This window comes from Schistocerca americana, chromosome X, assembly GCF_021461395.2.
Source record: "Schistocerca americana isolate TAMUIC-IGC-003095 chromosome X, iqSchAmer2.1, whole genome shotgun sequence".
NCBI classification, from domain to species: Eukaryota; Metazoa; Arthropoda; class Insecta; order Orthoptera; family Acrididae; genus Schistocerca; species Schistocerca americana.
Window position 1 is genome coordinate 232,873,463 of NC_060130.1, and position 12,185 is coordinate 232,885,647.

Sequence of the window (12,185 nt, forward strand, 5' to 3'; positions counted from 1 at the left end):
TATTCAGCCAGGTGTCCGGATACTTTTGATCACATAGAGTATGCTACTCCCCTCGCTTGAGCACCCACTTGGCTCCCACCACTCTACTGCACTCTGCGTAGGTCTTGATCCGCCGATATTTACATTCTTGATGAGACGGCTTCAAGTTACAGTCATTCAGAAGATAACATCTAACTTCTGTTGTCTTGTCGCCCTCAATTGGCGCAATTTTATGTCGATAATTACCACTCTAGATTCGACTAATGGTAAAGGAATAGAAAGAAATTTTAATGACATACGTGTTTCACCAACTAATAAAGGCACGAAAAGTTCTTTTTATACTGTTGCAATCAGACGGATCCAAAGCGATAAGTATCAACTTGTTATTTCAGAGGGTAACTTGCGTCTCCTTTTCTAGAATCTCTGGACCTTCATCGAGTTTATCATTACCACAAAAAATTATAACAGGATGGGACTGTTGCCTGGGAGATTCCGAGAGGTTGTTCTGCCGACGAACTGCAAAGATTTTCTTCCTCTGCGCATAATGGAAGCTTCTATCTGTATCTGTTGAGTGTGTATGTGGAGCGATGCTATGTGTGTGCTGTATGATGATGAGATAAGAGAGAGAATGGAGTCCAGTACCGACACAGCCTATTACACTCGAAGAGCACCAAGGGGACCGGAGAGGTTAACGTTCCAGTCGACGCTCGGCCCATCGTCAACAATGTCACATATACTCACTTCGAGAGACACTGGCGTGAATTTTCGAATTTAATCCAGAACAAAGTCTGGTAATGAAGGACTAGATGTGCCACTATCCTCAACCTCTCCTTCCATTGCCAGCCAAATACTAGCGGTGAAAATTTCTTCCGCCAGTAATTTCGTCACCGAGTACCTGAGACTCGAGGGCCAAAGCACAGGCGTTAGTCATGGGCCAAGGTTACGGAGACGCATCAGTCGTAGATTTATGTTTATTATCATCATCGAGCGAGCTGGTGATATTGTTACAGAACTGGCAGCAGATACGGGATGCGCCAAGTTCAAGTCTCCTACTGGCAATCCTGATTTACGTTTTCCGTCGTTTCCTTAAATTACCCTCGTAAATTCTGGCATACTTTTCTGTCTCATCCTTTACCAAAGCGAGTTTCAGCTCCGTCTATGTCGTCGATAGGACGTTAAATAATAATCTTCCTCCTTTCCCATTTATGAAAATAAATGATAATGGGAAGAAGAGTAACAATCGTCTTCACCAGTTCTCTTCTACTTCCTGTTAGTGTTCTGTTTCAGCTGTAATTCCCATAGAATCACTGCAATGCAAGAAAAGAAGAAATGAGAATTAATCCTTAAGATGTCGAAGACAACACGCTCATTAGAAACTCCCCAGTGCAAAGTCTCGTTCGGTTATTCCCATTCAGATTCGTGACGACTGCTGAGAACAGCTTACGGAAAGACCAGCGACTGTCATCAAGGCGGCGATTGTTGCGGAACTGCTTGACGGGACAGCCGTGCGAGACGCCATGACAGTGGGGCGCCCAGTGGCAACACCACACGCGCGAGTGGCACCACGTCGTATTCTCAGACGAACTCTATGTTCCACACAGCACCACGGCGGACTTATCCGCTTGTGCAAGCTCCGAGAACGACCGTAGCCAGAAGGCTTTCGTCAGTGTCATACAGGGCATAACATGACGCGATGGTATGGAGTGCCATCGGGTTCACAACACGATTAGCTGTGGTTCACGTAGCGGGTAATTTGGGCAGCAGGTGTTTCTTTTATTACGTATTAAAGCCGTCGGTTGTGCCAAATTCGTGACGTTATATTTCAACAACATATCGCAAGACCGTGATGTTTACACCTTTCTCGATTTGGGTGGTGTTAGACTGTCTCCTGGGCCAGCACGTTCTCCAGAACTCTCACCCACTGAAAACATCTGGGCACCAGTCCAGCACCACCAATGGAGTGTTCATCTCCGACAATGTCGGGCAGCCGTGATGGCTAAACGTAAGATAAATCGCTAAATAAACGTCGGCCGGTCACCCTGAGACAAAAGTCAACAGGCAATATGTCCATAGGTGGCCACGTAAACCTCATCAGTTTTGTATCTGGACGTGGATTGTCGAGAGATGGGCAAGCAGCTACTTCCCAGCCACTATGGTTGAACCCTCGCATCTAACTAAAGCATCATATAACGAGCCATCAAAGGTCAGACCGACTCCGTGTCCTGCCTATTTAGAGCCATTACTGCTGGCAGAGTTGTCCTCTCTGAGCAACAAAATTCGCAATCTTCATGCCCCAAATCACCTAAAAATTTAATCTCGTATTCTTCCTACCATACTGTATACGACAGATATACCATAAATACAATTAAGTTACTGCTGTCTTCTCTGGGGTGCAGTTTGAATAGCCAATAGTGTATGAGTACATTAGGCAGCTTCTGTCCCAAGTCAGCGGTGTATAGATCGGTGGCAAAAAATAAAACACCACTTTAGACCCCCTAATCTCTCTTACCCTGGTTTCGCAATCCCTATGTGAGATTTACGGTGAAATCAATAAATTATTGCACAGTGCATATCGAATTCCTATTCAATAAGATTTATCAAGATTCTGGCCTCACATTTTCCAAAGATTCTCATTTCAGTTCACTTAACACTTCGTTTACATTTTTGTGTGGTTTATACTGACATTTTACGAAAAGAGCGACTCTCCTTTTTCCAAATACTGTAACGTAGGACACTCTAGCGTCTCAAATGTGTGTTTCTCTACAGATGCGTTATATATATTTCGAAATACGAGTCGCGTTATTTCACGACCATAGCTGATCTGTTCCTCCTACATCGTAACGAGTAAATTAATATTTCCATTACGATTCTTCTCCGTGCTTGTGAATACCATTATGTACTCCATCTCTAATCACCTAGTAGTGGCCAGGACGTTAAAACCGAATCTTTCTGCCTCGCTTGGTTACCTTCCGAATCGACCGGAAGCTAAATTTATATTTTCTTCGTTAAAGCAGAAAATTGTATGGTAACAAAGCGTTTTCTTAACTATAATAAAGCCGGTTGCTGTGGCCTAGCGGTTCTAGGCACTTCAGTCCGGAACCGCGCTGCTGCTACAGTCGCAGGTTCGTATCCTGCCTCGGGCATGGATGTGTGTGATGTCCTTATGCTGCTTAGGTTTAAGTAGTTCTAAGTCTAGGGGACTGATGATCTCAGATGTTAAGTCCCATAGTGGTTGGAGCCATTTGAACCATTTTTGAACTATAATAAAGTGGACGTTACTCGTATAGGAGAAGAGAACAGTGGGGTAGTCATTCGTATTATCTGAAGGTGCGCCACCTGCAACAGTTGTCAGTCTGTAGTTCTGGTGGCAACTTCCCCAGATTCGTGGAGTATATTGCTCATTCGTCTGAACAGAGTCTGGAGGTTCGTTGCAGACGTGTTGGTGATTACGTGGCGACTTGCGAGGAAGGCCACGGGCGCTACAAGCCGCAAGGTTAGGCGAGTCCTAACTTGCCCGAGCCAGCCTTGCGTCACAGATTGATTGGAGAAGGGAAAGAAAACGAATTCTTCGTTCATATTTTATCCATATGTAAGGAAGCTCATGAAGGCGGCCAGCGCAGCGCTACGTTATATTGTCGCACAGATAGGTGGCGAACTGGATGACAACATTTCGAGTGCCAATCTAGACATCTCGATCTAAACTTTCCGTACTTTTCCTTAAAGGTGATATGCGACCGTAGATAAAATCTGCGGTTTCTCGGACTATAGATGTTGAACTATTGAATATTGTATGTTAAATGGCCGCCCGTAGCGGCCGCGTGGTGTGGGGCGCCATGTCACAGACTGTGCGGCCCCTCCCGCCGGAGGTTCGAACCCTCCCTCGGACATGGGTGCGTGTGTTGTTCTTAGCATAAGTTAGTTTAAGTAGTGTGTAAGTCTAGGTACCGATTACCTCAACAGTTTGGTCCCTTAGGAATTCACACACATTTGAATATTTTTTTGTATGTTTAATGCTGCCAACATTCCAGGTAGGTTACTTTACGTCACAACTACCTGTCACGAGCGGAATTCCCGAATCAGAACTTTCTAACATGTTTCTTCTTTGTTCAGGCAGTACGAAACTAAGATATATCTACAGCTGGAAGAACCAATAATTCGGAGTCTCGAACCTTATGAAGTTACATTAAAATTATTTCTATTAGTTCAGCGACATTTTTTAATTCGATATGAAATGTTCTAATACTATTGGTCAGAGCTGCAATGAAGGTTTTATACTCCTCGTAACAACTTACTCTGGTCTCTACACAAATTTGCCTCTTCCTCTTATATGAGACTTAGTTGACCACAGCTTACTTTGTTATTAATGGATATTCTGTAAATTTTTTAGGAAAGCGCTTTTCAAATACTGACACAAATTTACAATGGAATAAACCGAATTTGAATTAGCATCATTTTCTACATATAACTTATCCCATACTACCATTTTTAGCTTAGTTTTGAAACACTTGAGACGGCCGGAGTGGCCGAGCAGTTCTAGGCGCCACAGTCCGGAACCGCGCAACCGCTACAGTCGCAGGTTCGAATCCTGCCTCGGGCATGGATGTGTGTGACGTCCTTAGGTAAGTTAGGTTTAAGTAGTTCTGAGTCCTAGGGGACTGATGACCTCAGAAGTTAAGTCCCATAGTGCTCAGAAACATTCGAACCATTTTTTGAAACACTGGATCCTGTTGTTACTAATAAGCCTCACTGCTTTTTATGAACATGCCTCTGGGTTGTAAGGTGGCATACTGTTTATTTCCATTAATAGTGTATGTATCATGATCACATAGTCCATTAAGAAATGGGTACACATTAATTTTTTCAGCCTGAGCACTGCCTATAAAAATGTTATCAAACAGTTTCGTACTATTTTCCTACACACGAGTCGGAAAACTGACTTCTGAAAACATACTGAAACACCCAAATAATACTTCTAGTATTACAACTGAAATCTCCACAAACTACTACTTCTTCTTGTCTGACAGGTAGCTCAATAACGCATCTAGATTTCTCTTACATAGCTGAAAGTTACCGAGAGGGGATGTGTAACTGTTACAATTATCAGTGAACTATTCTACAGTAAAACCTCACAGCCGGCCGTGGTGGTCGAGCGGTTTTAGGCGCTTCAGTCCGGAAGTGCGTTGCTGCTACGGTCGCAGGTTCGAATCCCGCTTCGGGCATGGATGTGTGTGATGTCATTGGGTTAGTCAGGTTTAATTAGTTCTAATTTTAGGGGGACTGATGACCTCAGATGTTAAGTCCCATAGTCCTCAGAGCCATTTGAACCATTTTTTTTTCTTTTCTTTCTACGTGATGTTCCTACCGACCTAGCCTTAAAGTCGTTCCTATGACTCTGCTGCGCTCTTATAAGCTCAAAACTGATTGAAATTCTTCCGCTACTTAAGATGAGTCTAACTGATTGTAAACCGGAATCTGAAATATGATTTCTGAGATTTTCTCCTTTTGCCCATTACTTGTAATCTTCTCCCATCTCCCATCGTCTCTTTCTCCCTTCAGCTCACTTAATTCAAAATATGCCATTTCTGATTCTACAGAGAGTACAAAAATCTTTCTCCCCTGTTGCACGATTTTCTTGTCTCGACTACGCAACCTAGAACTCCATGGCAGACCCTCGTCTGAAACTTATATAGCTTCCCTTTTTCATTGTCCTTAGTGCAACACCAACCCAGAGTCCTGACATATTTCTCCCAAACCAACACCCTCATTTTACGTACATTACGCTACTCTTACAGTTAACTAACAACACACTTAAACTGTAATAAATCAATAATCAGTAAAAGCTTGTCTTTCGGTGAGTTGTGCAGCTAACTTCCTGGTATCAGTAAGATGTAGAACAACACGATCGAAATGCGTTGAACGTACACAGTACCAGACACGAAGTGAATGAAAACTTGAAAAGAACGTTGTTTCTAACAACGCTCTTAAACCGTCGCTAACAGGAAATAATTTAAAGCACTGTAACGGATCCAAGACAACACGTAACGATTATACGGCGAGCAGATGTTAAAAGTAGCTTCTAAACACACAAACAATTTTCATTTAACGCAGGTTTTAAATCACGGAAGACATGAAATGAATGATAAATCTAAAAAGCATGAAATTTATAATAACGGTATTAAACAGGCACAATCCTGACATTATGGGGAGCACTGCACTGTACCCAAAACAAAACGTAATGATACGCCACTGCTGTTGTTTACGTCCGAGCTTTCCAGTACCAAAACAACATTAAGGGAACTCCATAAGCAGCGAATGTTAGGGTGAGCTGGAATAATGGTTCAAATGGCTCTGAGCACTATGCGACTTAACTTCTAAGGTCATCAGACGCCTAGAACTTAGAACTAATTAAACCTAAGGACATCACTCACATCCATGCCCGAGGCAGGATTCGAACATGCGACCACAGCGGTCGCTCGATTCTAGACTGCAGCGCCTAGAACCGCACGGCCACTCCGGCTGGCGAGCTGGAATACCAAAACCAGTCATCAGTAATGAAAACGCCCTTAAAAGGAAAGCGTTGTGCCGACGCCATAAAACATGGACTATGGAGCAATGGAAGAAAGTCATTTGGTCAGACGAGTCTTGTTTCGTCCTGTTTCTAACTTCTAGCCAAGTTTACGTCCCAAAAATGAAACATGGCAGGGACAGTGATAATTTGGGAAGACGCGTCGTGATATTCCGTGGCCCTCATGGTTACTCTGCAAGTTCCCATTACTGTCAAGGATTATGTGAACATTTTGGCAGATCAGGTCCATCTCACAGTACAATGTTTCTTCCCCATGATAATGCAGTGTTCCAATACAACACGTCTCCTGTTCACACAGCTTGCATCGTCCAGAAGTGATTTTGTGAGTACGTGGATGAAGGTCGCATTTCCCTTAGCCACCACCAACACAACATCTCTATGTTATTGAGCCATTGAGGTCTGCTTTGGAAAGACGGGTTCATGATCGCTGTCCATCTACATTATCGTTACGTGAATTTGCAAAAAAATTGTTCAAATGGCTCTGAGCACTATGGGACTTAACATCTTAGGTCATCAGTCCCCTAGAACTTAGAACTACTTAAACCTAACTAACCTGAGCACATCACACACATCCATGCCCGAGGCAGGATTCGAACCTGCGACCACAGCAGTCACGCGGTTGCGGACTGAAGCGCCTAGAACCGCACGGCCACCGCGGCCGGCCCTGAATTTGCAGGCAGAATGGTATAGAATTCCTTTGAAAACCATTCAGCACCTATGTTCATCCATTCCAAACTTCTGGAAGCTGTTTTGAATGCCAACGTGTATCCTACACTGTATTAGGAATGGTAATGTGTTATGAGTTTGGTGTTTCCAGGTTTTTATCCAACCCCGTAAGAGACATGGTTAAGCAAGTTGCACTGTTACAAGTCCGCCATGTACTAATTCTTAATAATGAAGCATTTCTTTAACACAGAATGTGTGAACCAGAGGCGAAAACAATATTACGATGTTGGTACCACCGAATTGAGCTATTATGTTGCGAGAATGCATTTGTATCATAATTCGCCGTGGTGTTTCTCATGAATACAGTGGGAAAACTTGTGATAAATAGGGTTAACTTGTACTACTGTAGTAGGCGTGGGCTTCGTGTCTATCTTGGCCACAATAATGCGTTCACTATGCTGCTTGTAGTAGCTTACCCGCATTCCTATTTTTTTATTCATTATTAAACCTACTCCTGCATTACCCCTATTTGACTTTGTATTTATAACCCTGTATTCGACTGACCAAAAGTCTCGTTCCTCCTGCCACCGAACTTCACTAATTCCCACTATATCTAACTTTAACCTATCCATTTCCCTTTTTAAATTTTCTAACCTACTTGCCCGATTAAGGGACCTGACATTCCACGCTCCGATCCGTAGAACGCCAGTTTTCTTTCTCCTGATAACGACGTCCTCTTGAGTAGTCCCCGCCCGGAAATTCGAATGGGGGACTATTTTACCTCCGGAATATTTTACCCAAGAGGACGCCATCATCATTAACCATACAGTAAAGCTGCATGCCCTCGGGAAAAATTACGGCTGTAGTTTCCCCTTGCTTTCAACCGTTCGCAGTACCAGCACAGCAAGGCCCTTTTGGTTAGTGTTACAAGGCCAGATCAGTCAATCATCCAGACTGTTGCCCCTGCAACTACTGGAAAGGCTGCTGCCCCTCTTCAGGAACCATGCGTTTGTCTGGCCTTTCAACATATGCCCCTCCGTTGTGGTTGCACCTACGTTACGGCTATCTGTATCGCTGAGGCACGCAAGCCTCCCTACCAACGGCAAGGTCCATGGTTCAAGGGGGGGGGGGGGAGAGGAAATGTCAAGAAATGCCTCAAGCCGTCGACAACTTTTGTCATTGTTCTTCGAAACGAGCCAGCTTTCATTATGTTTAATTTAAGCTGCCTGGTTATACAAATCGCGTTAAGTCAGTGGAACGAATCACCCGTGTGTTTCAAAGTGCAACCAGCAGTCCAGCTAGTTCAGTGACAACGTGCGGGGAGTTAAAAAGAATGGTGTACAATAATCGAACGGCTCGTCATGAACCACACCTTTTTGTAGTCAATGCTAAGCGATGACTGACGTGGTGTAAAGAGCAATGACACTGGACCTGTTATCACGAGTAGTACCAACGGTGAAGTAGGCTTATGGAGGTGATGGCGTTACGGTATGGGCGTGTTTTCTTGAATAGGATGTGGTCCCTTTATTGCGTCTAGGAAAATGCTAAATCTGGAAGAAAATGAAAGCATTTCATGGCATTATGTACTGTGCACGGCAGAGGAACCGTTCTGTGATCTGTGACGAAGATTGAATCAGCATGACCATGCAGCGCGAAAAATGCAGCGTCTTTGAGTCAATTATTTGTGGACGATAACATTCCTGAAATGGACTGGCCTGCCCATGAACCCAATAGAACACCTTTGGAATGAGTTAGAACGTCAAATTCGCTCCAGTCTACAGCATCCGACGACTTCTCGATGTCGTCTCTTAATGAAGAATGGGCTGTCATATCTCCACAGACGTTCAGACACCTCATTGGACATGCCCGTTATAAAGGTGAGGGGTGGACACACAATATGTTAATGTCCACTAATAGGTGTCGCGATAGTTTCGTTCAGATGGTGTTTATAAGTTTACAAGAGACGAATGGGGAAATATTCCAGTGACGAAAATGGGGAAACCATTTGACATAATCTACTTTGACGAAGGCAGTTAGTTATGGCCCGGCGCCTGGAAAGGAACATTTTCAAAACCGCGAAGCTGGTCGGCTTTCGCGCTCTGCTTTCGTGGGCATCTATGGAAAGCCGTCGTAGGACGGTGAAACCACGAGTGCTTTGGACGTCCACGCCTTATCACAGACCGTAGAAGTCGGATGTTTTCCCTCTCCGTATAGTAGAGCACGATATCTACATCTACATCCACACTCCGCAAGAGATATACGTAGGAGGGAGCAATATACTGCGTGACTCCTCGGTGAAGGTATGTTCTCGAAACTTCAACAAAAGTCCGTACCGAGCTACTGAGCGTCTCTCCTGCTGAGTCTTCCACTGGAATTTATCTATCATCTCAGTAACGCTTTCACGATTTCTAAATGATCCTGTAACGAAGCGCGCTGCTCTCCGTTGGATCTTCTCTCTCTCTTCTATCAACTCTATGTGGTAAGGATCCCACACCGGTGAACAATATTCAAGCAGTGGGCGAACAAGTGTACTGTAACCTACTTCCTTTGTTTTCGGATTGCATTTCCATAGGATTCTTCCAATGAATCTCAGTCTGGCATCTGCTTTACCGACGATCAACTTTATATGATCATTCCATTTTAAATCACTCCTAATGCCTACTCCCAGATAATTTATAGAATTAACTGCTTCTAGTTGCTGACCTGCTATATTGTAGCTAAGTGATAAACGATCTTTCTTTCTATGTATTTGCAGCACATTACACTTGTCTACATTGAGATTCAATTGCCATTCCCTGCACCATGCGTCAGTTCGTTGCAGATCCTCGTGCATTTCAGTACAATTTTCCATTGTTACAACCTCTCGACATACTACAGCATCATCCACAAAAAGCCTCAGTGAACTTCCGATGTTATCCACAAGGTCATTTATATATATTGTGAATAGCAACGGTCCTGTGACACTCCCCTGCGGCACATCTGAAATCACACTTACTTCGGACGACTTCTCTCCGTTGATAATGACATGCTGCGTTCTGTTATCTAGGAACTCTTCAATCAAATCACACAATTGGTCTGATGGTCCATATGCTCTTACTTTGTTCATTAAACGACTGTGGGGAACTGTATCGAACGCCTTGCGGAAGTCAATAAACACGGCATCTACCTGGGAACCCGTGTCTATGGCCCTCTGAGTCTCGTGAACGAATAGCGAGGGCTGGGTTTCACACGATCGTCTTTTTCTAAACCCATGCTGAACATAATACGTGTTCCAAAATTCTATAACTGATCGACGTTAGAGATATAGGTGTATAGTACTGCACATCTGTTCGACGTCCCTTCTTGATAACGCGGATGACCCTTTTCCAATCCTTTGGAACGCTACGCTCTTCTAGAGACCTACGGTACTCAGCTGCAAGAAGGGGGGCAAGTGCCTTCCCGTACTCTGTGTAAAATCGAACTGGTATCCCATCAGGTCCAGCGGCCTTTCCTCTTTTGAGCGATTTTAATTGTTTTTCTATGCCTCTGTCATCTATTTCCACTATGTGGCGATTTATCGCAGATCTGACGACAGAATAAAATGGTGGTACTAGCGCAAATGTTACGAACCACAACGTTCACTGCACATTGTTGAAAACGGGGCTCCGCATCTACGTGTTCCCATATTAACCTAACGATATCGTCCATTACAACTGCAGTCTGATAGGGATCATTGAGATTTTAACGTGGATCAGTGTAAAGGTGTCGCCTGGTCGGGTGAATCACATTTCGTGTCACATCAGATCGATTCTCACGTCGACATACTCCGTCATCCACTCGAACGTCTAATCGAAACGTGCACCGTGCCGTGGATGCAATCCGGTAAGGACAGTACTGTGCTATGAGAGACATTCACCGTGGCTTACATGGGACATATGAAAGTAATCGTAGGCGCCATGACAGATGTGGACTACGTGGACATTACTGCGACCCACCTGCATCTCTTCATGTCTGATGCCTCCCCAGACGGCGAAGGCTACTTCTAAAAGTCACAAGGCCATAACTGGGATACAGTGGTTTGACCTTGATCGTGAACTGACATATGTGTCTCTGCGGCCAAGTTCATCTGGCCTGAACTCGATGGATTACACCTGGGACGCTAGCTGGCGCCGCCCACAAACAGCTGGCTCGTAACTTACGCGAACTGTGTGATCTCTGCGTAGACATCTGCTACCACAAACCTACCAAGGACTGGTCGAATCCATCGAATCCGTAACATACACAATCACTGCTGTATAACATTCCAAAGGTGGGCCAACGCGCTATGAAGTACATGTTCATAATGACTTGATTCATCATTGTATGTTTCCAACTTGATATACGCCGGCCGTAGTGGCCGAGCGGTTCTAGACGCTTAAGTCTGGAACCGTGCGACCGCTGAGGTCGCAGGTTCGAATCCTGCCTCGGGCACGGATGTGTGTGATGTCCTTACGTTAGTTAGGTTTAATTAGTTCTAAGTTCTAGGGGACTGATGACCTCGGATGTTAAGTCCCATAGTGCTCAGAGCCATTTGAACCATTTTTTTGAACTTGATATACAGTCTTGCGTCATCTTTCTTCTTCCCATGGAGGCAACAGTTCGCACTTTTGAGGCCTAATTTTGATTGTTCATTCTACTTAGGCGACAATGACAGCATACTGCCCACGCCCACAGCACACACAAAAATTTACAAACTGAAATTTCCTCAACTTTTGCCTACATACATATTCTTGATATTTATTGTCTGTCGTACAAGACACTATTTCATCGTAATCGGCGTTCGAGTAATGCTCTTCTACGTAATTTTAATTGAGCTATTCCACGAGCCAGCCGTTGGGGCCGAGCGGTTCTAGGCGCTTCAGTCCGGAACCGCGCGACTGCTAGGGTCGCAGGTTCGAATCCTTCAAAGAAGAGTGGGCCAATCAAACTGCATCAT